The sequence below is a fragment of the Ambystoma mexicanum genome, chromosome 14 (assembly GCF_040938575.1).
Source record: "Ambystoma mexicanum isolate Mex_15411 chromosome 14, UKY_AmexF1_1, whole genome shotgun sequence".
NCBI classification, from domain to species: domain Eukaryota; kingdom Metazoa; phylum Chordata; class Amphibia; order Caudata; family Ambystomatidae; genus Ambystoma; species Ambystoma mexicanum.
This window is the reverse complement of record NC_090940.1, coordinates 617,726,855-617,752,579: the sequence shown is the minus strand read 5'-3', so window position 1 is coordinate 617,752,579 and position 25,725 is coordinate 617,726,855. Positions and strand designations below refer to the sequence as shown.

The window sequence follows — 25,725 nt, the reverse complement described above, 5'->3', positions numbered from 1 at the left end:
GGTCCTCTCAGATCAATGGGGAATACGTGTTGGTGGTTCTGGATGAGCACTGAATTTATTTATTTTTATTTATTTATTATGTGTAGATCTCAAGAAATCCCAAAGCTGAAATAGTGCTCTCTACAGCCGTCATATCCATAATACCCATGCTAGACCAAGTATTCTCGCCATTCAGAGTTCCTAAGGTCGTCAAGTCGGACAACGGTCCTACGTTCACCAGCAAGGACTTCAGCGCCACCTACATGGGTTTTCGCCACCGCAAAAATACACCACTTTGGCCCCAATTGAATGGGACTGTTGAGCGATTTATGGCAAACATCAAAAGGGCCATTTGCATAGCTAACATCACCCACATGCCCGTTGAACAATCACTGTATCAACTACTGCAGGATTACAGAAACACGCCACATGACTCCACAGGAACATGCCCGACTGAACTAATGTTCGGTTGCTGCGTGTGCTCGAGGCTGTTCCAAGAATGCAACAATACTGAGGAGAAAGAAGAAGGAGGAGAGACGGCCAAGCGAAGGACAAAATGAAGGCATGTGCAGATCGAAGGAACCGGGCATCTGGTTATAGGGGACCAACCATGTCCTGGCACAAGGACATCCCGCGTTTCGATCCTTGCCCCTGAACATCGCTCACATGAATAGGTCCATGGTAACGGCAGAAAGAGATGGATGGGTAGTAACGAGGAACAGCTCACTCTTCAGAAAGGCAGGTGACGGCAGACCACAGACCGAGCAAGAATGGAGCGAGGAAGAGGACTATGCGGGGGGGACATCAGGATACTCTGGCGATGAATCGGAAGGTGGGGACATCAGGATACTCTGGCGATGAATCGGAAGGCGGGGAGCCAAACTCAATGTAGGACACACATGAGGAAGATAGGTCAACAACAGACCATGCTGCACCATTCGGAAACCACAGCGTTGGATGATCGAGGAAATGGGGTAGGACAATGTTATTTTGGGGGGAGATGTAGCATCCCGTGGTCACCTGACCAAAGCGGCATGACGCGTGTTAGATGGTAAGCTGACCAGAGCGCGCAAATAAATCAGTTTGCGTTATACCCTGAGACTGTGTGGCAGTGTGTGTCATTACAGTAGGCGCCAATAAACCTGCACGTGCCAAACCTGGAGGCCAAGACCTCACACCTTCATCCCGCTGCCCTCCACTCTCTCTCTTCTTTTACCCTTTCTCTCTCCTCTGTCTTCTGCTCTCCCTGGCCTCCTCTTTCTTGTCTGCACTCTGTCCTCCATTCCCCCACTTTCCCGTATTTCCTCTGTTTCCTCTCCTCTGTCTTCCTCTCGCCTGGCTTCTTCTCCCCCCTCTCTCCTCTCTTTCTCTCCCACCTCCCTTTCCTCTTCCTTCCCTTCTTCCCCCCCTCCCCTCCCCTCTCCACGCTGCCCTGGCTCTCGGACCGGTTCCGCATTCCCGGCCCCTCCCCGCCCAGAGGCCGCTATAAACCGGGGCTGATGCAACCCGAGGCCGCCGAAGGCTACGGAGGGAGCTCGGGGAGAGCGCGGCCAGGGCCCGGGGGAGCCGTGGGAGGCCGCGGGGGCCGCAGAAGGCCGCGGGGAGCGGCGCCGGGGCTGCACGGTGAGGAGGCGGGATTGGCGTGTGATTGGGAGGGGGGCTTGCTGGCGTTATTATTGCACGCCCAGGGAGGGGCACACACACACACACAGGGGACACACTCGCGGGTGCAGGTTGTGGGTGTTAACGCTCACACCCCTTTGGTGCAGAGCGTGGTCTTAACAGCGCACCCCACTGGGGCAGACGGTGGGTGCCAGGAGTAGACGCCCACACCCCAACCAAAGGCGCAGGCGGTGGGGGTGGAATTCGACACACTGTGGAGGTCAGATGATAGCTAGAATGGGTGCAAACTCCCAATGGGGGGCACACTGTGGAAGGACGCCCCCTCCCGCGGTGCACGCTCAGCCGGGAGCATGCATAATTCCTTCTGCCACGGGCTCAGCTTGTGAGTGCTAGCCAGCACGTGCGCGCGTGCGGTGCACTGCACCGTGCAGCACTGCACCCATGCCATGGTGGCGCTCTGCAGGCTAGACCTACGGGTAGATAGATAGCTTCTGCAGACACGTGCAGTCTCGTGTTCGTGTCCCATCTGGGATTTATACAAAGCTGCTGTCCTGTGCACAACTGCCCTTCTGCGTCCTAAGTGGACGCGCGCATCACCACGCCCACGTGCCATCTGCACACATATCAAGGCACATCCTTCCACCACACAGGGGTCTGCAGCCTGTGGCTTTCAAATGTGTTGGACTACAACTGACACACTACCACACGATAGAATATACTGGCTAGGGCTGATGGGAGTTGTAGTCCAAAACAACTGGAGAGCCCAAGGTTGCAGACTCTGCAATCTCAATCCCCGCAAAACTGCCCTACTACCATCTGTAGGGCTTTCCAGGGCAACGTTGCCGCCTAGTGCAACCTCTTAGCGCATCTGTGGCATTAGTGCCACCATGTGCCACCTGCTGAAATACCCAGACAATCCCAGGTGCCCTGTCCCACCTGCAGAAATTCCCTGACCAGTTCTGCTACCCTGTGCCATCTACTGGCGAATCCTGCACGGCAACCACTGACTGTGTGTTATTACATGCAAACACTGCACACGTGTGCCAGCTACAGACATCTAGACCAGCACTGGACCTAATTGCCTTCCGCAGACTTACTTACTTACTTACTTACTTACTTACTTACTTACTTACTTACTTACTTACTTACTTATTTATTTATTTATTTATTTATATAGCGTTGAAAGCCTGCAGGCAACATAAAACATAAGCTTACTAGCGTAATATATACAAGTTGAAGACCTATTCTAGCCAGCACGGACACTATGTGCAGCCTGTGGTCTCCTACAGGCTACAACTCGTGCACATTGCCAGGTACTTGCTACTCATTGCCTGCGAGCCTTATGGGTCTGCGCTGCGGGAGAAGCATAATGACAAAAAAAAGTGGAAGATTTTGGTTTAAAGACTGAGCAGTGGCGAGTGATCATTTTTTATGCTGGGGGGGGGGTATTTTTGCCCACAGCATGTGAGCCTGTACGTCTATGGCTTCGGGGTGTGCGAAGGAGGGTCTCCACTAAGACTTTGTCTTATATAATGGTTTGAAAAATAATGGTTTGGAGCCTAAATTAAGTTAAACAAATGACCTACTATTTACAATCAGTTCTGTATTGGCAAACTCTATGACGTGTCTGATCACCAACAGAATACAGGGGCCTTTTGCAACACTGGGTCATTTTCAACAATATTTGCCAGCATTGCCATATAAAACACATTTTCATGCTGACTGTTTGCAACTATATATGCCAGTATTGCCACTGTAAATATGTTCATGCTGGCTGTGCTGAATATATGTAACTATTGCCATTGTAAGAACACCTTGTCATAATGACTGCGCCTAATATATCCCAGTTATTCCACTTTAAGAAATCATTTTCCTGTTGGCTCTGTCCAATATATGCCACTTTATCCAGTGTAAGAACTCGTGTTCATGCTGGCTGTGCCCAGAGCCAAAGCTACACCTCAACAATGATGCTCAATGAGACCAAAACATGTCTGGGGTTGCTTGTGGAGCCGCGCAGTAGAGCTGTGGCCGAGCAGTTTTGCATGGTCTGTGCCTTTCAGGGTGGGTCCAAGTCTGATTTGCATATGGCCGTTTCCCTAGTGAGGCATGGCAAACAGACAAACAATGGGTTGAAGGGTTGCTCAGGGGAATGCTATGGGATATGATTTATTCAAAACATTTCATGCATCAATCTTCAGTTTTGTATGTGTCCCAATATAGGACATGCAAAAATGGGAACACGTTTTCATGCTGGCTGTGGCAAATCTGTCAGTATTTATACCGAAACACAACTTTTCTATAATGGCTATACCCAACATACACTAATACTGCCATTCCGGGCTGACTGTAAATGTATGTGACAGCATGCCACTGTAAAAACACACTTTCTTGCTGGCTGTGGCTAATATAAATGACAGCATGCCACTGTAAGAACATACTCATGCTGGTGCCAATCTTGTCAATGTTAAACGTTTCCACAATGCCTGTGCACAGTATATTGAAGGATTTCCCTGTAAAGCCAATTTCATCCTGCGTGCATTAGTATATGCCAGCAATGTCCTGTAATAACATTTTAATTCCGCTTGTGCTGAACACATGCCAGCATGCCACTGTAAGAATATACTCATACTGGCTGCTCTTAGCATATGCCAGTCTTGTCAATGTAAAACCTTTCCACGATGCCTGTGCACAGTATATTGAAGGATTTCCCTGTAAAGCCTCTTTCATCCTGTGTGCATTATAATATGCCAGCAATGTCCTTTAATAACATTTTAATTCCGCTTGTGCTCAACACATGCCAGCATGCCACTGTAAGAATATACTCATGCTGGCTGCTCTTAGCATATGCCAGTCTTGTCAATGTAAAACCTTTCCACGATGCCTGTGCACAGTATATTGAAGGATTTCCCTGTAAACCCTCTTTCATCCTGTGTGCATTAGTATATGCCAGCAATGTCCTATAATAACATTTTAATGCTGCTTGTGCTCAACATATGCCAGCATGCCACTGTAAGACTCATATTGATGCAGCTCACGTGATCGCTAAATAATTTCTCCAGTATTTTTGCCCGAGGTTAGGTTATGTGTCACCTTTCCACAAAATACAGATGGGTCTCCCAAGCACGCACACATGCGCGTGTGCCTTTTTAAACACACAGACACACAAGACATACTCCCTCACTCACGCACTCATGCTCATGCATTCAAGCTTACACACACATACACACAAAACATTTTGCTGAAAGAAAACATACATTTTTCTCATGTGATGTGTGCTCGCCCTTGTAGGCCAAGGTTCATCTTGCTGGTAGGCCAGCAATGGCAGCCTAGAGCAGTGTGAGCGGTCATTTGCCGCCCTTCCTCCGTCGCCTTCCCTGCCTCCGGATCGGGCTGGGTTTACCACTTTGATGCCACCCCCAGCCTGAGGCAGGGAATTTGCAGCACCTTTGGGCACAATGGAGGCTGTGACGTCACTGTCTCTCAGGTCTCCCTTACAGTCTGCATAATCGTGCGCAGGCACTAGGGGGAGCTGTTTTGCAAGGTTATGCTATAAGGCTTTTATACTGCACCAAATCACCACCGTAGTAGTCTTAGAGGGGCTTCGTGTCGCCACAGGGTGGCGTATTGGGCCCCCACCAGAGGTATCCAGGCCTTGGTCAATGGAAGGGAAACGAGAAGGGGAAAGATGAAGGTATGGGAAAGAAGGAGTCGGTGCAGCTAAGGGTAGCGAGGGGTGCATCAGGGGAGACATTTTTTATTTATTTTATTTTCTTGAGCCTTTGTTAGGCTCGTTTGTCCCATTACCAGGACCATACATTTGTGATGCAGGAAAAAGGGGGCTGTTCCAGAGTGCAAGGGACCCTACAGATGTGTTTCGAGGCACATTTGGAGAATGGGGGATTGGTACACTGTGTTGATATCTAGAGGCATGGAGGGGTCGCCGTGCTCGGGCAACCCTTGAGAGATTCTGGCATGTTCTTGGGCCGGATATACCTATACGTTTTGCAGCAGTTGCTCGTAGAGCGTCAGGGGAACAGCACGGCCTCAACAGCTACAGCCCGGCACCTTGAGAGCGGGAATTTAATGCTGAGCATTTGGTCTGTGTTTATTTCATGCCAGACTTTATTTTAATTTCCAAGAGTATTTAAGAGGCATTGAAACCTAGAAGAGGCTTTAGGATTGTGAGGTTGTCCAACTCCAGGCCTCGAGGGCCGGATCCATGCCAGGTTTTCGGGATACCCGTCAATAATATTCATGAGATAAATTTGCATACAATAATTCTAAATGTATGCACATTGTTCCTCATGAATATTAATGAGGGCAATCCTGAAAACCCGTCAGGATTCCGGCCCTCGAGGCCCAGATCTGGACAACCAAGAATTATCCGTAAATAGCCACATAAACACAACACAGTCTCTTGTGAGCAATGTGGGAGCTAAGTATAGGGGGACCAGACGTCCCAGTTTTTGCTGCTCTGTCCCCCTTTCTCAAGATTATGTTCCCAATGGAAACTGCAGTGGTCCCAGTTTTTTGTAGTAGGTCTTCATGGCTGGCAGGCAGGAATGCACAATCTCGCACAGATGAAATGCTGCATTTTACAACTTTAGTGATAGTTTGTGATAAATGAATTATAATGTGTGTTTCTTTGAACAGTAACACTTAAACCCCCTTCTCCTCCGAATGCTACTGAAGTGTAATGCCTTGACATCCACTTTCAAGAGTTAGTCCTACTTTTATGTTAGTTGTCCTGTGCCGGGGTTATACTTTTTAAATCTGGTCACCCGAGCAATAATGCAGTTCGAGATGGGCTATACCAAGTGGTAACAGCCCGCCAACCAGGGGTGTTGCTAGGTCTGGAAAATACCCGGGGCTATGCTAATGTTGGAACTGTCGGGACTGGGGGCTAGCTCGCCTTTTGGTTGTAGCTCCTGAGATTCTATCTGGGGCAATAGCACCCTCAGGCCCCCCCTAGCAACGCCTCTGCCGCCAACCCAAGGTTCTAGCAAAGTGAAGGCAATACCGCCGGGCATCGGCTCGTCGCCACACTCTGCAGCGCCCCCAGACATGGCGTTCATGCCATTAGAACCCTTTGCAGGTACAAAGACAACATGCAGTTTCCAGGAAAAAGGGGGAAACAGGAGGAGATTCGGCGGTGTCTTCTCGGCGGAGTGTGGCGGCTCGGATAGGCCCTGGGGGAGACTGGCAGGACGATGAGGCCATACCAGGCGCGGGGCAAGGCACCGGGTCTTATGAGCATGACTGAGTGATGGGGTGGCAAAAAAGGAAAAGAGGTTAGGGGTAGGGGAGAAGTGAAATGGCACCTGCGAGGCACCAGTGACCGAACGCGGGGCATGTGGTCTTGCCTTGTCAGATAATGCCTGCATTTCCAGCATCCTGATTGGTCGCTGCACCCATTCGGGGTGCTGATGAGAGCAATGGCACTTTGGAATGTACGGAGCTTCAAGTTTGAATGTTTGGGTGGCATTACCTTTTACTAATCACGTTTATGGCACACCCCAGAAGTCCCAACCCAGAAAGGTAATGTACCCATTTTAGAATTACGCAAGAATGCAAAAATTATGAACCACAGAAGAAAGAAAACAAAGCAGTAGTGAAGTATCACACCATTCTAGTATACAAGTCTAGCAAAAAGGACACGCATACTCATCCCTGGCACTTAAAGGGTTAAAAGAAAGTGATATGTAGTAAACCTAAAAGATAGGTTTGCCCCCCCCAGTAACATAAAGCAATTATGGGCGGGGTCAGGGGTCTGTAATCTTTTGCTCTCCAGATGTTTTGGACTACAGCTACCATCAGCCCCGGCCAGTGTAGTCAATGGTGCGCGGTCATGGGAGTCACAGTCCAAACAATCTGGAGCGCCACACGTTGCAGGCCAATGGGCTCGGAGCTGGATGCGACTCTTGCAACGTGTCGCTGCTCATCTTTTTGGGGGCACCTATGTGTGTGTGTGTGTGTGGCAAGGTCTCCCTCCCGTTGAAAGCGACCTCTTAGTAAGAGAAGACCTCACGTTTTAGAGGCTTGGGAAAGCCGGTAGTGCAGGGACTTCGTTGAGGGGGATAGGTAAGGACTTCCATGTTTGAGGCACCAGCGGTGAAAACGAGGACCCCTCTCGGGGGGGGGGGGGGGTGGGGGGTATTATGAGAATGAGGTGCAATGCAGATTCATGGTTCCTGGTGGGCAGATGTCACCTCACTTCTACTTCCAGGAGCGCAGGCCCTGTCTCGTGGAGAGCCTTGAATGGGATATAGAGCGCATTGCAGGCTACTCTTCGGCCATTGGGATCAACGGCAAGTATTTGAGGGCAGGAGTTATATGCTCTCGGCTACGAGTCTCCATAATAACTGTGCGGCTGCATTCTGCTCTCTCTGGTCTGCAGTCTCACCATTAGATGTGTCTGGGGCACCACAACAGACAAGCTACCGTTCAGCCTTGAGCTAAGGATTGAGGAGATCTCTGCCACAGTGATGGCCTCCCCATATGTGGAACCCGTTAGAGTATATGTGAGTGACATTCTCTCCACCTGTGAGTCCCCCAGCACTTTTTGCTGGACTCTTGCATTTTTTCACGGATTCTCCTGAGTGAGTGAGGACCTTTTCCCACACATGCTCATTCTTTTACTCTGATCATGGAAACCCTTTTTACCACTTTTTGTTTTATTATTTTGGAGCCACGCTTTCCTCCATCTTTTCTGGCTTCTATAGTTTACTGAAGTAGCACGTGGCACTTTCTGTGCAGTGTTACTGGAGGCTCCTCGAGCTTCCACTGTAATGTTTCTTTATTTTGCCTTAGTTAACCCCCTGTTACCAAGGCAGGGGATACTTTTTATCCTAACTGTGCTTTCTTTAGTGAGATCAGCACACGCCATTTTATGGGGAGTGCTGAAACATTGTATCCCTTCTCCAGTAACTCTTTGGTTACTGTGCCTTGTCCCTCTTTTCAGGCTGGTGGCAGAGTACCTTTTACATTACTTTTGGTGAACTTTTATCACAGGCTGTGATCGTGGCTGCGGTAGGGGCCACAGGGGTCACCATTGACCCAAAATGGTGGCTGTACTTTTCAACGTCCTGAACAAGATGGCTTGTCCTTTCTTATGTCGTCTTCTATGTACTTGGGTGGGGGAGGTTCCTCTAGTTCCTTTGTCTTTGCCGGGCTTCCCCTGGAAAGCCCGCAAAGGGTCTTTGAGTGACTGGCAGCACAGGAAGTTGGGAGGGTCAATCGCAACCCCCCAGTCCTTTATCCTGCAGAGTACCTGAGAGAAAGCAGTTCTGACTGGAAGGTTGCCGGTCGCCATTGGACCGCCATCCCCAAGTTCCGAATGTTGCATGGGATATGATTGGTGGGCTCAAACAGTGTTCCTGCGTAAATTCCGAGGTCCTAGAACAGAAACTCAGAGTTGACCACCGGAACAGGAGAATCCAAAGAAGTAGCCTGAACGAAGAAGACGCCAGCAACTTCCACAGACCACTGAGTCACCGCTGCTGTCCCAACCTCCACTTCTGAGCGGCAGGGAAGATCCGAACGAGATGACTGACTCCCTTGGAGTGGTTGGCCCAACCAGTCCCAAGATGAACTGCATTTGGCGCCCTCCCTGGAAGACCTGCAACCACCCCAGCCTCCAATTCCACAATACCTGGGGACCTGTGCCACTGTGCTGTGCATCGTCGCCCGAAGAACAAAACTGCCTGGAACTTTGTGGGCATCTTTCTTGACCTGCAGAGACTCGATCCAGCTTCCCAAAGTCCCCTCATATGAGACGAGGACTGAGAAAAGGAGAAGAGCCTTCCGGCGTGACATCCATCCTTCAACCAAGCTTGGAAAAGTTGCCAACAAACAAGAACTGAGAGGAGCTGTTGCTGGGCATCCATCCGCATGAGAGCTGTCACCAGATCCACCAAAGTCCCCTTCTTCTGTTGCCAAGACCGAGAAACCTGTGACCGGGTCTGCTGCAGCAACGACTTCTTCATTTTAAGGTACTCTCCTGCTCCCTATAAAACTTACCTGGAGCTTTGCTTGCTGATCCTGTGAGCTGTAGATGGCTGTATCTTGCACCCCTCCAGGGCTTCCATAGCGATATATTGGGGGGGACAAGCCATTGTGTACAGGCGCGTTGTAAATGTCTTATCATATCATTGTACTCTCTCCTGCCTTAGGACACTGCTCCTTGAGGCAACGCCACATGGAAACCCGAGGCTTCCTTCACCTGAAGACAGCATAGCTGTACCCACCTGCAAACCCAGAAGAGATCCTGTTGAACTCTGCCACTTTTGAACCTTGAACACTCCTGTCTATCCCGCTCAACTCCTAGCCTCTGGTGGCCTATGGCCCCTCTGAACATTGTGGGACTCTCACAATCTAGGGTTGTACTCTTTAAGATAGGTGGGAACAAAATTATAAAAAGTTATAAGTTGGAAACGTTTTCATATATGTTTCAGGTGGTTTTACTAAGAGATTTGTTACTGTATAAGTTACTACACCTATGGTCTATTACTTAAGAAACTTGCAATTATGTTCTACATGTGTTACTGTGTTTTAGTACTTACCATGCAAATATATAATAGTTTGCCTTATTGTATATATTAAATGACTATTTTTACAGAACTTTAATTGTATTAAGTGTTTTCTTGAATATGTGTATGCTCAGAGTTCTGTGTACCTTCCTACAGCCCTTATCCCCTCCTAGAGTAAACCTGGCTGCTCTGCCTTCTACCAAACCTTTGTGTGGTTCAGGCCAAACCTAGGAGCAGGAACCCTGTACATCCAAGGTGGGCTTTTCTAAGTTCTGTCACAGACAGTAACTTGTGCACAACTTCCTAACAGAGTGCAAGAGTTGTGGCAAACCCTCTCCTCATCACTGGCCACTACACTAATAAGCTTTGGCCAATGACGGGAGCGCGGCAGCACAAACCACAACCATCTTAAGATGGGATATCTCAGCACTTCAACCAGGAAATGGAAAACCGACAAGCAGGGAGTGGAGAATCAAATAGTAGAAAACTTAGAAAGTGCAAGTCCCTCTTCACTTTCTGATAGCTAGCTGCAAACCGTAGACAGTTCCACAAACGCCACTCATGGCCAATCCCCTGTGTGTTCGCATAGTTCCCTATTATCGCAATGCTGGCCCCCAGCACCTCGGGATGGACCACAGAGGACCCACTAACAAACGCTGCGATGATGACCATGATGCAAACATGAGCAACACTTTCACAAAGCCCCAAAAGGAACACCGCCCTAAAGGAACCTGGACACCTCTTAAGACCTGTCTTGTGTACCTTTTCTTTTCTGTTTTGTTCCCTTTTTTATTTCCTCTTCTTTTCTCTTTAATTTCTTCTCTCCATTTTCTCTCCCTCTTTTTCTTAATTTTAGTTCTTATACAAACTTGCTAGTTGTGTATAGAGGGTTGGCAACAATAGGGTATCAATATTTTTATTAAGATACTCATTGGACGATTATCATCTTTTAGGAGTTGCTCATTTAACTCATTGATGTTTTTGTACTATTGGTGTTAGGACTTTAGAACATTGTTACCTATTGCTGATTCTATTATATTTTTTTATTGGAAAATATAAATAGTTTTCCAACAAAAAAAAAACACCTTGCACAGAGGCGTCAACACTACATGTGGGAAAAATCAATTGTGGAAAGATAGGAGATAGCACAGGAACGCTAAGATTCCCTGGCACCTTGTAAGACATCAGTGCAATCAGTACCCTCGGGACGGGCCAGACACAGCACAGAAATCAGCAGTGCAACCGATAACCAAGCACAGAGCAGTTGCTGTACTGCACACAAAGTAATCCAGGGCCGCAGAAGTGCATGTCACCCAGAATGAGGAGCCACAGCGCATGTCTCCCCATGCACATGCACACAAAGTAATCCAGGGCCGCAGAAGTGCATGTCACCCAGAATGAGGAGCCACAGCGCATGTCTCCCCATGCACATGCACACAAAGTAATCCAGGGCGGCAGAAGTGCATGCCTTCCCAGAAAGAGGAGATACAGCGCATGCCTCTCCCATGCACATGCACACAAAGTAATCCAGGGCTGCAGAAGTGCATGCCTTCCCAGAAAGAGGAGCTACAGCGCATGCCTCCCCCATGCACATGCACACAAAGTAATCCAGGACGGCAGAAGTGCATGCCTTCCCAGAATGAGGAGCTACAGCGCATGCCTCCCCCATGCACATGCACACAAAGTAATCCAGGGCCGCAGAAGTGCATGTCACCCAGAATGAGGAGCCACAGCGCATGTCTCCACATGCACACAAAGTAATCCAGGGCCGCAGAAGTGCATGCCTTCCCAGAATGAGGAGCTACAGCGCATGCCTCCCCCATGCACATGCACACAAAGTAATCCAGGGCGGCAGAAGTGCATGCCTTCCCAGAATGAGGAGCTACAGCGCATGCCTCCCCATGCACATGCACACAAAGTAATCCAGGGCGGCAGAAGTGCATGCCTTCCCATAATGAGGAGCTACAGCGCATGCCTCCCCCATGCACATGCACACAAAATAATCCAGGACGGCAGAAGTGCATGCCTTCCCAGAATGAGGAGCTATAGCGCATGCCTCCCCCATGCACATGCACACAAAGTAATCCAGGACCGCAGAAGTGCATGCCTTCCCAGAATGAGGAGTTACAGCGCATGCCTCCCCCATGCACATGCACACAAAGTAATCCAGGACGGAAGAAGTGCATGCCTTCCCAGAATGAGGAGCTACAGCGCATGCCTCCCCCATGCACATGCACACAAAGTAATCCAGGACCGCAGAAGTGCATGCCTTCCCAGAATGAGGAGCTACAGCGCATGCCTCCCCCATGCACATGCACACAAAGTAATCCAGGGCCGCAGAAGTGCATGCCTTCCCATAATGAGGAGCTACAGCGCATGCCTCCCCCATGCACATGCACACAAAGTAATCCAGGACGGCAGAAGTGCATGCCTTCCCAGAATGAGGAGCTACAGCGCATGCCTCCCCATGCACATGCACACAAAGTAATCCAGGGCCGCAGAATTGCATGCCTTCCCAGAACGAGGAGCTACAAAGCATGCCTCCCTCATGCATCCAGGACCGCAGAAGTGCATGCCTTCCCAGAATGAGGAGCTACAGCGCATGCCTCCCCCATGCACATGCACACAAAGTAATCCAGGACGGCAGAAGTGCATGCCTTCCCAGAATGAGGAGCTACAGCCCATGCCTCCCCCATGCACATGCACACAAAGTAATCCAGGGCAGCAGAAGTGCATGCCTTCCCAGAATGAGGAGCTACAGCGCATGCCTCCCCCATGCACATGCACACAAAGTAATCCAGGACTGCAGAAGTGCATGCCTTCCCAGAAGGAGGAGCTACAGCGCATGCCTTCCCCATGCACATGCACACAAAGTAATCCAGGACGGCAGAAGTGCATGCCTTCCCAGAATGAGGAGCTACAGCGCATGCCTCCCCCATGCACATGCACACAAAGTAATCCAGGGCCGCAGAAGTGCATGCCTTCCCAGAATGAGGAGCTACAGCGCATGCCTCCCCCATGCACATGCACACAAAGTAATCCAGGACCGCAGAAGTGCATACCTTCCCAGAATGAGGAGCTACAGCGTATGCCTCCCTTATGCACATGCACACAAAGTAATCCAGGACCGCAGAAGTGCATGCCTTCCCAGAATGAGGAGCTACAGCGCATGCCTCCCCCATGCACATGCACACAAAGTAATCCAGGACGGCAGAAGTGCATGTCATCCAGAATGAGGAGCCACAGCGCATGTCTCCACATGCACACAAAGTAATCCAGGATGGCAGAAGTGCATGCCTTCCCAGAATGAGGAGCTACAGCGCATGCCTCCCCCATGCACATGCACAAAAAGTAATCCAGTGCGGCAGAAGTGCATGCCTTCCCAGAACGAGGAGCTACAGCGCATGCCTCCCCCATGCACATGCACACAAAGTAATCCAGGGCGGCAGAAGTGCATGCCTTCCCAGAATTAGGAGCTACAGCGCATGCCTCCCCCATGCACATGCACACAAAGTAATCCAGGACGGCAGAAGTGCATGCCTTCCCAGAACAAGGAGCTACAGCGCATGCCTCCCCCATGCACATGCACACAAAGTAATCCAGGGCCGCAGAAGTGCATGCCTTCCCAGAATGAGGAGCTACAGCGCATGCCTCCCTCATGCATCCAGGACCGCAGAAGTGCATGCCTTCCCAGAATGAGGAGGTACAGCACATGCCTCCCCCATGCACATGCACACAAAGTAATCCAGGACGGCAGAAGTGCATGCCTTCCCAGAATGAGGAGTACAGCGCATGCCTCCCCCATGCACATGCACACAAAGTAATCCAGGGCAGCAGAAGTGCATGCGTTCCCAGAATGAGGAGCTACAGTGCATGCCTCCCCCATGCACATGCACACAAAGTAATCCAGGACCGCAGAAGTGCATGCCTTCCCAGAATGAGGAGCTACAGCGCATGCCTTCCCCATGCACATGCACACAAAGTAATCCAGGATGGCAGAAGTGCATGCCTTCCCAGAATGAGGAGCTATAGCGCATGCCTCCCCCATGCACATGCACACAAAGTAATCCAGGACCGCAGAAGTGCATGCCTTCCCAGAATGAGGAGCTACAGCGCATGCCTCCCCCATGCACATGCACACAAAGTAATCCAGGACTGCAGAAGTGCATGCCTTCCCAGAATGAGGAGCTACAGCGCATGCCTCCCCCATGCACATGCACACAAAGTAATCCAGGACCGCAGAAGAGCATGCCTTCCCAGAACGAGGAGCTACAGCGCATGCCTCCCTCATGCACATGCACACAAAGTAATCCAGGGGGGCAGAAGTGCATGCCTTCCCAGAATGAGGAGCTACAGTGCATGCCTCCCCCATGCACATGCACACAAAGTAATCCAGGATGGCAGAAGTGCATGCCTTCCCAGAATGAGGAGCTACAGCGCATGCCTCCCCCATGCACATGCACACAAAGTAATCCAGGGCCGCAGAAGTGCATGCCTTCCCAGAATGAGGAGCTACAGCGCATGCCTCCCTCATGCATCCAGGACCGCAGAAGTGCATGCCTTCCCAGAATGAGGAGCTACAGCGCATGCCTCCCCCATGCACATGCACACAAAGTAATCCAGGACGGCAGAAGTGCATGCCTTCCCAGAATGAGGAGCTACAGCGCATGCCTCCCCCATGCACATGCACAAAAAGTAATCCAGTGCGGCAGAAGTGCATGCCTTCCCAGAACGAGGAGCTACAGCGCATGCCTCCCCCATGCACATGCACACAAAGTAATCCAGGGCGGCAGAAGTGCATGCCTTCCCAGAATTAGGAGCTACAGCGCATGCCTCCCCCATGCACATGCACACAAAGTAATCCAGGACGGCAGAAGTGCATGCCTTCCCAGAACAAGGAGCTACAGCACATGCCTCCCCCATGCACATGCACACAAAGTAATCCAGGGCCGCAGAAGTGCATGCCTTCCCAGAATGAGGAGCTACAGCGCATGCCTCCCTCATGCATCCAGGACCGCAGAAGTGCATGCCTTCCCAGAATGAGGAGGTACAGCGCATGCCTCCCCCATGCACATGCACACAAAGTAATCCAGGACGGCAGAAGTGCATGCCTTCCCAGAATGAGGAGTACAGCGCATGCCTCCCCCATGCACATGCACACAAAGTAATCCAGGGCAGCAGAAGTGCATGCGTTCCCAGAATGAGGAGCTACAGTGCATGCCTCCCCCATGCACATGCACACAAAGTAATCCAGGACCGCAGAAGAGCATGCCTTCCCAGAACGAGGAGCTACAGCGCATGCCTCCCCCATGCACATGCACACAAAGTAATCGCGGGGGGCAGAAGTGCATGCCTTCCCAGAATGAGGAGCTACAGTGCATGCCTTCCCCATGCACATGCACACAAAGTAATCCAGGGCCGCAGAAGTGCATGCCTTCCCAGAATGAGGAGCTATAGCGCATGCCTCCCCCATGCACATGCACACAAAGTAATCCAGGACCGCAGAAGTGCATGCCTTCCCAGAATGAGGAGCTACAGCGCATGCCTCCCCCATGCACATGCACACAAAGTAATCCAGGACTGCAGAAGTGCATGCCTTCCCAGAATGAGGAGCTACAGCGCATGCCTCCCCCATGCACATGCACACAAAGTAATCCAGGACCGCAGAAGAGCATGCCTTCCCAGAACGAGGAGCTACAGCGCATGCCTCCCCCATGCACATGCACACAAAGTAATCGCGGGGGGCAGAAGTGCATGCCTTCCCAGAATGAGGAGCTACAGCGCATGCCTCCCCCATGCACATGCACACAAAGTAATCCAGGATGGCAGAAGTGCATGCCTTCCCAGAATGAGGAGCTACAGCGCATGCCTCCCCCATGCACATGCACACAAAGTAATCCAGGGCCGCAGAAGTGCATGCCTTCCCAGAATGAGGAGCTACAGCGCATGCCTCCCTCATGCATCCAGGACCGCAGAAGTGCATGCCTTCCCAGAATGAGGAGCTACAGCGCATGCCTCCCCCATGCACATGCACACAAAGTAATCCAGGACGGCAGAAGTGCATGCCTTCCCAGAATGAGGAGCTACAGCGCATGCCTCCCCCATGCACATGCACACAAAGTAATCCAGGACGGCAGAAGTGCATGCCTTCCCAGAATGAGGAGCTACAGCGCATGCCTCCCCCATGCACATGCACACAAAGTAATCCAGGGCAGCAGAAGTGCATGCCTTCCCAGAATGAGGAGCTACTGCGCATGCCTCCCCCATGCACATGCACACAACGTAATCCAGGACCGCAGAAGTGCATGCCTTCCCAGAATGAGGAGCTACAGCGCATGCCTTCCCCATGCACATGCACACAAAGTAATCCAGGACGGCAGAAGTGCATGCCTTTCCAGAATGAGGAGCTACAGTGCATGCCTCCCCCATGCACATGCACACAAAGTAATCCAGGGCCGCAGAAGTGCATGCCTTCCCAGAATGAGGAGCTACAGCGCATGCCTCCCCCATGCACATGCACACTAAGTAATCCAGGACCGCAGAAGTGCATACCCTCCCAGAATGAGGAGCTACAGCGCATGCCTCCCCCATGCACATGCACACAAAGTAATCCAGGACCGCAGAAGTGCATGCCTTCCCAGAATGAGGAGCTACAGCGCTAGCCTCCCCCATGCACTTGCACACAAAGTAATCCAGGACGGCAGAAGTGCATGTCATCCAGATTGAGGAGCCACAGCGCATGTCTCCACATGCACACAAAGTAATCCAGGATGGCAGAAATACATGCCTTCCTATAATGAGGAGCTACAGCGCATGCCTCCCCCATGCACATGCACAAAAAGTAATCCAGTGCGGCAGAAGTGCATGCCTTCCCAGAACGAGGAGCTACAGCGCATGCCTCCCCCATGCACATGCACACAAAGTAATCCAGGGCAGCAGAAGTGCATGCCTTCCCAGAATTAGGAGCTACAGCGCATGCCTCCCCCATGCACATGCACACAAAGTAATCCAGGATGGCAGAAGTGCATGCCTTCCCAGAACAAGGAGTTACAGCGCATGCCTCCCCCATGCACATGCACACAAAGTAATCCAGGACGGCAGAAGTGCATGCCTTCCCAGAACGAGGAGCTACAGCGCATGCCTCCCCCATGCACATGCACACGAAGTAATCCAGGACGGCAGAAGTGCATGCCTTCCCAGAAAGAGGAGCTACAGTGTATGCCTCCCCCATGCACATAAAGTAATCCAGGACGGCAGAAGTGCATGTCACCCAGAATGAGGAGCCACAGCGCATGTCTCCCCATGCACATGCACACAAAGTAATCCAGGACCGTAGAAGTGCATGCCTTCCCAGAAGGAGGAGCTACAGCGCATGCCTCCCCCATGCACATGCACACAAAGTAATCCAGGACGGCAGAAGTGCATGCCTTCCCAGAAAAAGGAGCTACAGCGCATGCCTCCCCCATGCACATGCACACAAAGTAATCCAGGACGGCAGAAGTGCATGTCACCCAGAATGAGGAGCCACAGCGCATGCCACCCCCATGCACATGCACACAAAGTAATCCAGGACCGCAGAAGTGCATGCCTTCCCAGAAAGAGGAGCTACAGTGCATGCCTCCCCATGCACATGCACACAGAGTAATCCAGGACGGCAGAAGTGCATGCCTTCCCAGAAAGAGGAGCTACAGCGCATGCCTCCCCCATGCACATGCACACAAAGTAATCCAGGACGGCAGAAGTGCATGCCTTCCCAGAAAGAGGAGCTACAGCGCATGCCTCCCCATGCACATGCACACAAAGTAATCCAGGATGGCAGAAGTGCATGCCTTCCGAGAAAGAGGAGCTACAGCGAATGCCTCCCCCATGCACATGCACACAAAGTAATCCAGGACGGCAGAAGTGCATGTCACCCAGAATGAGGAGCCACAGCGCATGTCTCCCCCATGCACATGCACACAAAGTAATCCAGGACGGCAGAAGTGCATGCCTTCCCAGATTGAGGAGCTACAGCGCATGCCTCCCCCATGGACACAAAGTAATCCAGGGCCGCAGAAGTGCATGCCTTCCCAGAATGTGGACAGCGCATGCCTCCCCCATGCACATGCACACAAAGTAATCCAGGACCGCAGAAATGCATGCCTTCCCAGAAGGAGGAGCTACAGCGCATGCCTCCCCATCCACATGCACACATGGTACAGCGTGGAGAGGGGCCATTAGGCCACAGGCAGTGTTCTGTATTCTGTGGGGTGCAATTCGGCTTCCAGAGCTGTAGTGATGTCCTCTATGTACAGAAACATGCAGCCCACATTAAGCACGTGAGATGCTCTAGTGACTTTACCATTGCATAACTGCAAAGTGCCCAGGCAGCCCAGTGCCCATGCAGCCCAGTGCCCATGCAACCCAGTGCCCATGCAGCCCAGTGCCCATACAGCCCATTGCCCATGCAGCCCAGTGCCCATGCAGAAAAGTGCCCATGCAGTCCAGTGCCCATGCAGCCCAGTGCCCAGGCAGCCCAGTGCCCATACAGCCCTGTGCCCATGCAGAACAGTGCCCATGCAGAACAGTGCCCATGCAGCCCAGTGCCCATGCAGCCCAGTGGCCATACAGCCCAGTGCCCATGCAGCCCAGTGCCCATGCAGCCCAGTGCCCATGCAGAACAGTGCCCATACAGCCCAGTGCCCTTACAGCCCAGTGCCCATGCAGAACAGTGCCCATGCAGAACAGTGCCCATACATTCCAGTGTCCATGCAGCCCAGTGCCCATACAGCCCAGTGCCTATCCAGTCCAGTGCCCATACAGCCCAGTGCCCATGCAGCCCAGTGCCCATGCAGAACAGTGCCCATACAACCCAGTGCCCATGCAGCCCAGTGCCCATGCAGAACAGTGCCCATACAGCCCAGTGCCCATGCAGCCCAGTGCCCATGCAGAACAGTGCCCATGCAGCCCAGTGCCCATACAGCCCAGTGCCCATGAAGAACAGTGCCCATGCAGTCCAGTGCCCACACAGCCCAGTGATCATGCAGCCCAGTGCTCATGCAGTCCAGTGCTCATGCAGCCCAGTGCCCATGCAGTCCGGTGCCCATGCAGAACAGCGCCCATGCAGAACAGCGCCCATGCAGTCCAGTGCCCATACATCCCAGTGCCCATGCAGAACAGTGCCCAGGCAGTCCAGTGCCCATGTAGTCCAGTGCCCATGCAGCCCAGTGCCCATGCAGAACAGTGCCCATACAGCCCAGTGCCCATACAGCCCAGTGCCCATGCAGAACAGTGCCATACAGCCCAGTGCCCATGCAGTCCAGTGCCGATACAGCCCAGTGCCCATGCAGCCCAGTGCCCATACAGCCCAGTGCCCACGCAGAACATTGCCCATACAGCCCAGTGCCCACACAGAACATTGCCCACGAAGAACATTGTCCACACAGCCCAGTGCTCATGCAGTCCAGTGTCCACACAGCCCAGTGATCATGCAGCCCAGTGCTCATGCAGTCCAGTACCCATGCAACCCAGTGCCCATGCAACCCAGTGCCCATGCAGAACAGTGCCCATGCAGAACAGTTCCCATGCAGTCCAGTGCCCATGCAGCCCAGCGCTCATGCAGTCCAGTGCTCATGCAGCCCAGTGCCCATGCAGAACATTGCCTACGCAGAACAGTGGCCATGCAGTCCAGTGCCCATACAGCCCAGTGCCCATACAGCCCAGTGCCAATACAGCCCAGTGCCCATGCAGAACAGTGCCCAGGCAGCCCAGTGCCCATGCAGTCCAGTGCCCATGCAGCCCAGTGCCCATGCAGAACAGTGCCCATACAGCCCAGTGCCCATGCAGAACAGTGCCCAGGCAGCCCAGCGCCCATGCAGCCCAGTGCCCATGCAGCCCAGTGCCCATACAGCTCAGTGCCCATGCAATCCAGTGCTCATACAGCCCAGTGCCCATGCCGCCCAGTGCTCATGCAGTCCAGTGCCCACACAGCCCAGTGATCATGCAGCCCAGTGCTCATGCAGTCCAGTGCTCATGCAGCCCAGTGCCCATGCAGCCCAGTGCCCATGCAGAACAGTGCCCATGCATAACAGTGCCCATGCAGCCCAGTGCTCATGCAGTCCAGTGCTCATGCAGCCCAGTGCCCATGCAGAACATTGCCCACGCAGAACAGTGGCCGTGCAGCCCAGTGCCCATACAGCCCAGTGCCCATACAGCCCAGTGCCAATACAGCCCAGTGCCCATGCAGAACAGTGCCCAGGCAGCCCAGTGCCCATGCAGTCCAGTGCCCATGCAGCCCAGTGCCCATGCAGAACAGTGCCCATACAGCCCAGTGCCCATGCAATCCAGTGCCCATGCAGCCCAGTGCCCATGCAGCCCAGTGCTCATGCAGTGCAGTGCCCACACAGCCCAGTGATCATGCAGCCCAGTGCTCATGCAGTCCAGTGCTCATGCAGCCCAGTACCCATGCAGCCCAGTGCCCATGCAGCCCAGTGCCCATGCAGCCCAGTGCTCATGCAGTCCAGTGCTCATGCAGCCCAGTGCCCATGCAGAACATTGCCCACGCAGAACAGTGGCCATGCAGCCCAGTGCCCATACAGCCCAGTGCCCATACAGCCCAGTGCCAATACAGCCCAGTGCCCATGCAGAACAGTGCCCAGGCAGCCCAGTGCCCATGCAGTCCAGTGCCCATGCAGAACAGTGCCCATACAGCCCAGTGCCCACGCAGAACAGTGCCCACACAGCCCAGTGCCCATACAGCCCAGTGCCCATGCAGCCCAGTGCCCATGCAGCCCAGTGCCAATACAGCCCAGTGCCTATGCAGAACAGTGCCCAGGCAGTCCAGTGCCCATGCAGCCCAGTGCCCATGCAGAACAGTGACCATGCAGCCCAGTGCCCATGCAGAACAGTGACCATACAGCCCAGTGCCATGCAGAACATTGCCCACGCAGAACATTGTCCACGCAGAACAGTGGCCATGCAGGACAGTGCCCTTGCAGCCCAGTGCCCATACAGCCCAGTGCCCATACAGCCCAGTGCCCATGCAGAACAGTGCCCAGGCAGCCCAGTGCCCAGGCAGCCCAGTGCCCATGCAGCCCAGTGCCATGCAGAACAGTGCCCATACAGCCCAGTGCCCATGCAATCTAGTGCCCATGTAGCCCAGTGCCCAAGCAGTCCAGTGCCCATGCAACCCAGTGCCCATGCAGAACAGTGCCCATACAGCCCAGTGCCCATGCAGTCCAGTGCCGATACAGCCCAGTGCCCATGCAGAACAGTGCCCACACAGCCCAATGCCCATGCAGAACAGTGCCCACACAGCCCAGTGCCCATGCAGCCCAGTGCTCATGCAGTCCAGTGCCCACACAGCCCAGTGATCATGCAGCCCAGTGCTCACGCCGTCCAGTGCTCATGCAGCCCAGTGCCCATGCAGCCCAGTGCCCATGCAGCCCAGTGCCCATGCAGAACAGTGCCCATGCAGTCCAGTGCCCATACAGACAAGTGCCCATGCAGAACAGTGCCCAGGCAGACCAGTGCCCATGCAGTCCAGTGCCCGTGCAGAATAGTGCCCATACAGCCCAGTGCCCGTGCAGCCCAGTGTCCATACAGCCCAGTGCCCATGCAGAACATTGCCCACGCAGAACATTGCCCACGCAGAACAGTGGCCATGCAGCCCAGTGCCCACGCAGAACAGTGGCCATGCAGAACAGTGCCCATGCAGCCCAGTGCCCACGCAGAACAGTGCCCATGCAGCCCAGTGCCCATACAGCCCAGTGCCCATGCAGAACAGTGCCGATACAGCTCAGTGCCCATGCAGCCCAGTGCCCATGCAGAACAGTGCCCATGCAGCCCAGTGCCCATACAGCCCAGTGCCCATGCAGCCCAGTGCCCATGCAGCCCAGTGCCCATACAGCCCAGTGCCCATGCAGAACAGTGCCCATACAGCCCAGTGCCCACGCAGAACAGTGCCCACGCAGAACAGTGGCCATGCAGAACAGTGCCCATACAGCCCAGTGCCCATGCAGAACAGTTCCCATACAGCCCAGTGCCCATGCAGCCCAGTGCCCAAAAAGCCCAGTGCCCATGCAGAACAGTGCCCATACAGCCCAGTGCCCATGAAGCCCAGTGCCCATGCAGCCCAGTGCCCATACAGCCCAGTGCCCATGCAGCCCAGTGCCCAGGCAGCCCAGTGCCCATACAGCCCAGTGCTCATGCAGTCCAGTACCCATGCAGTCCAGTGCCCACACAGCTCAGTGCTCATGCAGTCCAGTGCTCATGCAGCCCAGTGCCCATACAGCCCAGTGCCCATGCAGTCCAGTGCCCATACAGCCCAGTGCCCATGCAGCCCAGTGCCCATGCAGAACAGTGCCCATGCAATCCAGTGCCCATGCAGCCCAGTGCCCATGCAGCCCAGTGCCCATACAGCCCAGTGCCCATGCAGAACACTGCCCACGCAGAACATTGCCCATACAGCCCAGTGCCCACGCAGAACAGTGCCCATACAGCCAAGTGCCCATGCAGTCCAGCGCCGATACAGCCCAGTGCCCATGCAGAACAGTGCCCATACAGCTCAGTGCCCACGCAGAACAGTGCCCATGCAGCCCAGTGCCCATGCAGCCCAGTGCCCATACAGCCCAGTGCCCATGCAGTCCAGTGCCTATACAGCCCAGTGCCCATGCAGCCCAGTGCCCATACAGCCCAGTGCCCACGCAGAACATTGCCCATGCAGAACATTGTCCACGCAGAACAGTGGCCATGCAGAACAGTGCCCACGCAGAACAGTGCCCAGGCAGCCCAGTGCCCATACAGCCCAGTGCCCATGCAGCCCAGTGCCCATGCAGAACAGTGCCCATACAGCCCAGTGCCCATGCAATCCAGTGCCCATGCAGCCCAGTGCTCATGCAGTCCAGTGCCCACACAGCCCAGTGATCATGCAGCCCAGTGCTCATGCAGTCCAGTGCTCATGCAGCCCAGTGCCCATGCAGCCCAGTGCCCATGCAGAACAGTGCCCATGAAGAACAGTGCCCATGCAGCGCAGTGCTCATGCAGCCCAGTGCCCATGCAGAACATTGCCCACGCAGAACATTGCCCACGCAGAACAGTGGCCATGCAGCCCAGTGCCCATACAGCCCAGTGCCCATACAGCCCAGTGCCCATGCAGCCCAGTGCCCATGCAGAACAGTGCCCACACAGCCCAGTGCCCATGCAGCCCAGTGCCCAGGCAGCCCAGTGCCCATACAGCCCAGTGCTCATGCAGTCCAGTGCCCACACAGCCCAGTGATCATGCAGCCCAGTGCTCACGCCGTCCAGTGCTCATGCAGCCCAGTGCCCATGCAGCCCGGTGCCCATGCAGAACAGTGCCCATGCAGTCCAGTGCCCATACAGACCAGAGCCCATGCAGAACAGTGCCCAGGCAGACCAGTGCCCATGCAGTCCAGTGCCCGTGCAGAACAGTGCCCATACAGCCCAGTGCCCGTGCAGCCCAGTGTCCATACAGCCCAGTGCCCACGCAGAACATTGCCCACGCAGAACAGTGGCCATGCAGCCCAGTGCCCACGCAGAACAGTGGCCATGCAGAACAGTGCCCATGCAGCCCAGTGCCCACGCAGAACAGTGCCCATACAGCCCAGTGCCCATGCAGAACAGTGCCCATACAGCCCAGTGCCCACGCAGAACAGTGCCCACGCAGAACAGTGGCCATGCAGAACAGTGCCCATACAGCCCAGTGCCCATGCAGAACAGTGCCCATACAGCCCAGTGCCCACGCAGAACAGTGCCCACGCAGAACAGTGGCCATGCAGAACAGTGCCCATACAGCCCAGTGCCCATGCTGAAGAGTGCCCATACAGCCCAGTGCCCATGCAGCCCAGTGCCCATGCAGAACAGTGCCCATGCAATCCAGTGCCCATGCAGCCCAGTGCCCATGCAGAACAGTGCCCATACAGCCCAGTGCCCATGCAGCCCAGTGCCCATACAGCCCAGTGCCCATGCAGAACAGTGCCCACGCAGAACAGTGCCCATACAGCCCAGTGCCCACGCAGAACAGTGCCCATACAGCCAAGTGCCCATGCAGCCCAGTGCCCATACAGCCCAGTGCCCACGCAGAACATTGCCCATACAGCCCAGTGCCCACGCAGAACATTGCCCATGCAGAACATTGTCCACGCAGAACAGTGGCCATGCAGAACAGTGGCCATGCAGCCCAGTGCCCATACAGCCCAGTGCCCATGCAGCCCAGTGCCCATGCAGCCCAGTGCCCATGCAGAACAGTGCCCATGCAGAACAGTGCCCATACAGCCCAGTGCCCATGCAATCCAGTGCCCATACAGCCCAGTGCCCATGCAGCCCAGTGCTCATGCAGTCCAGTGCTCATGCAGCCCAGTGCCCATGCAGCCCAGTGCCCATGCAGAACAGTGCCCATGCAGAACAGTGCCCATGCAGCCCAGTGCTCATGCAGCCCAGTGCCCATGCAGAACATTGCCCACGCAGAACATTGCCCACGCAGAACAGTGGCCATGCAGCCCAGTGCCCATACAGCCCAGTGCCAATACAGCCCAGTGCCCATGCAGAACAGTGCCCAGGCAGCCCAGTGCCCATGCAGTCCAGTGCCCATGCAGCCCAGTGCCCATGCAGAACAGTGCCCATACAGCCCAGTGCCCATGCAGAACAGTGCCCATACAGCCCAGTGCCCATGCAGCCCAGTGCCCATGCAGCCCAGTGCCCATGCAGTCCAGTGCCCATGCAGCCCAGTGCCCATGCAGCCCAGTGCTCATGCAGCCCAGTGCCCATGCAGAACATTGCCCATGCAGAACATTGCCCACGCAGAACACTGGCCATGCAGCCCAGTGCCCATACAGCCCAGTGCCAATACAGCCCAGTGCCCATGCAGAACAGTGCCCAGGCAGCCCAGTGCCCATGCAGTCCAGTGCCCATGCAGCCCAGTGCCCATGCAGAACAGTGCCCATACAGCCCAGTGCCCATGCAATCTAGTGCCCATGTAGCCCAGTGCCCAAGCAGTCCAGTGCCCATGCAGCCCAGTGCCCATGCAGAACAGTGCCCATACAGCCCAGTGCCCATGCAGAACAGTGCCCACACAGCCCAATGCCCATGCAGCCCAGTGCCCATGCAGTCCAGTGCCGATACAGCCCAGTGCCCATGCAGAACAGTGCCCACACAGCCCAGTGCCCATGCAGCCCAGTGCTCATGCAGTCCAGTGCCCACACAGCCCAGTGATCATGCAGCCCAGTGCTCACGCAGTCCAGTGCTCATGCAGCCCAGTGCCCATGCAGAACAGTGCCCATGCAGTCGAGTGCCCATACAGACCAGTGCCCATGCAGAACAGTGCCCAGGCAGTCCAGTGCCCATGCAGTCCAGTGCCCATGCAGCCCAGTGCCCATGCAGAACAGTGCCCACGCAGAACAATGCCCATACAGCCCAGTGCCCGTGCAGCCCAGTGTCCATACAGCCCAGTGCCCATGCAGAACATTGCCCACGCAGAACAGTGCCCATGCAGCCCAATGCCCGTGCAGCCCAGTGCTCATACAGCCAAGTGCCCATGCAGTCCAGTGGCCATGCAGGGCAGTGCCCTTGCAGCCCAGTGCCCATACAGCCCAGTGCCCAC

General features: G+C 54.1%; 1 protein-coding gene across 1 annotated transcript in view; it reads left to right on the top strand.

Annotated features, from left to right (window-relative positions):
• The first annotated feature begins 1,308 nt into the window (after positions 1-1,308).
• The window catches only part of JDP2 (Jun dimerization protein 2), an 81,728-nt gene continuing 57,311 nt past the window's right edge, over positions 1,309-25,725 (top strand). Inside the window, exon 1 of the mRNA XM_069638049.1 lies at positions 1,309-1,602. The gene's annotated coding sequence lies outside the window, so the exon portion shown is untranslated. The remainder of the gene's footprint in view (positions 1,603-25,725) is intronic.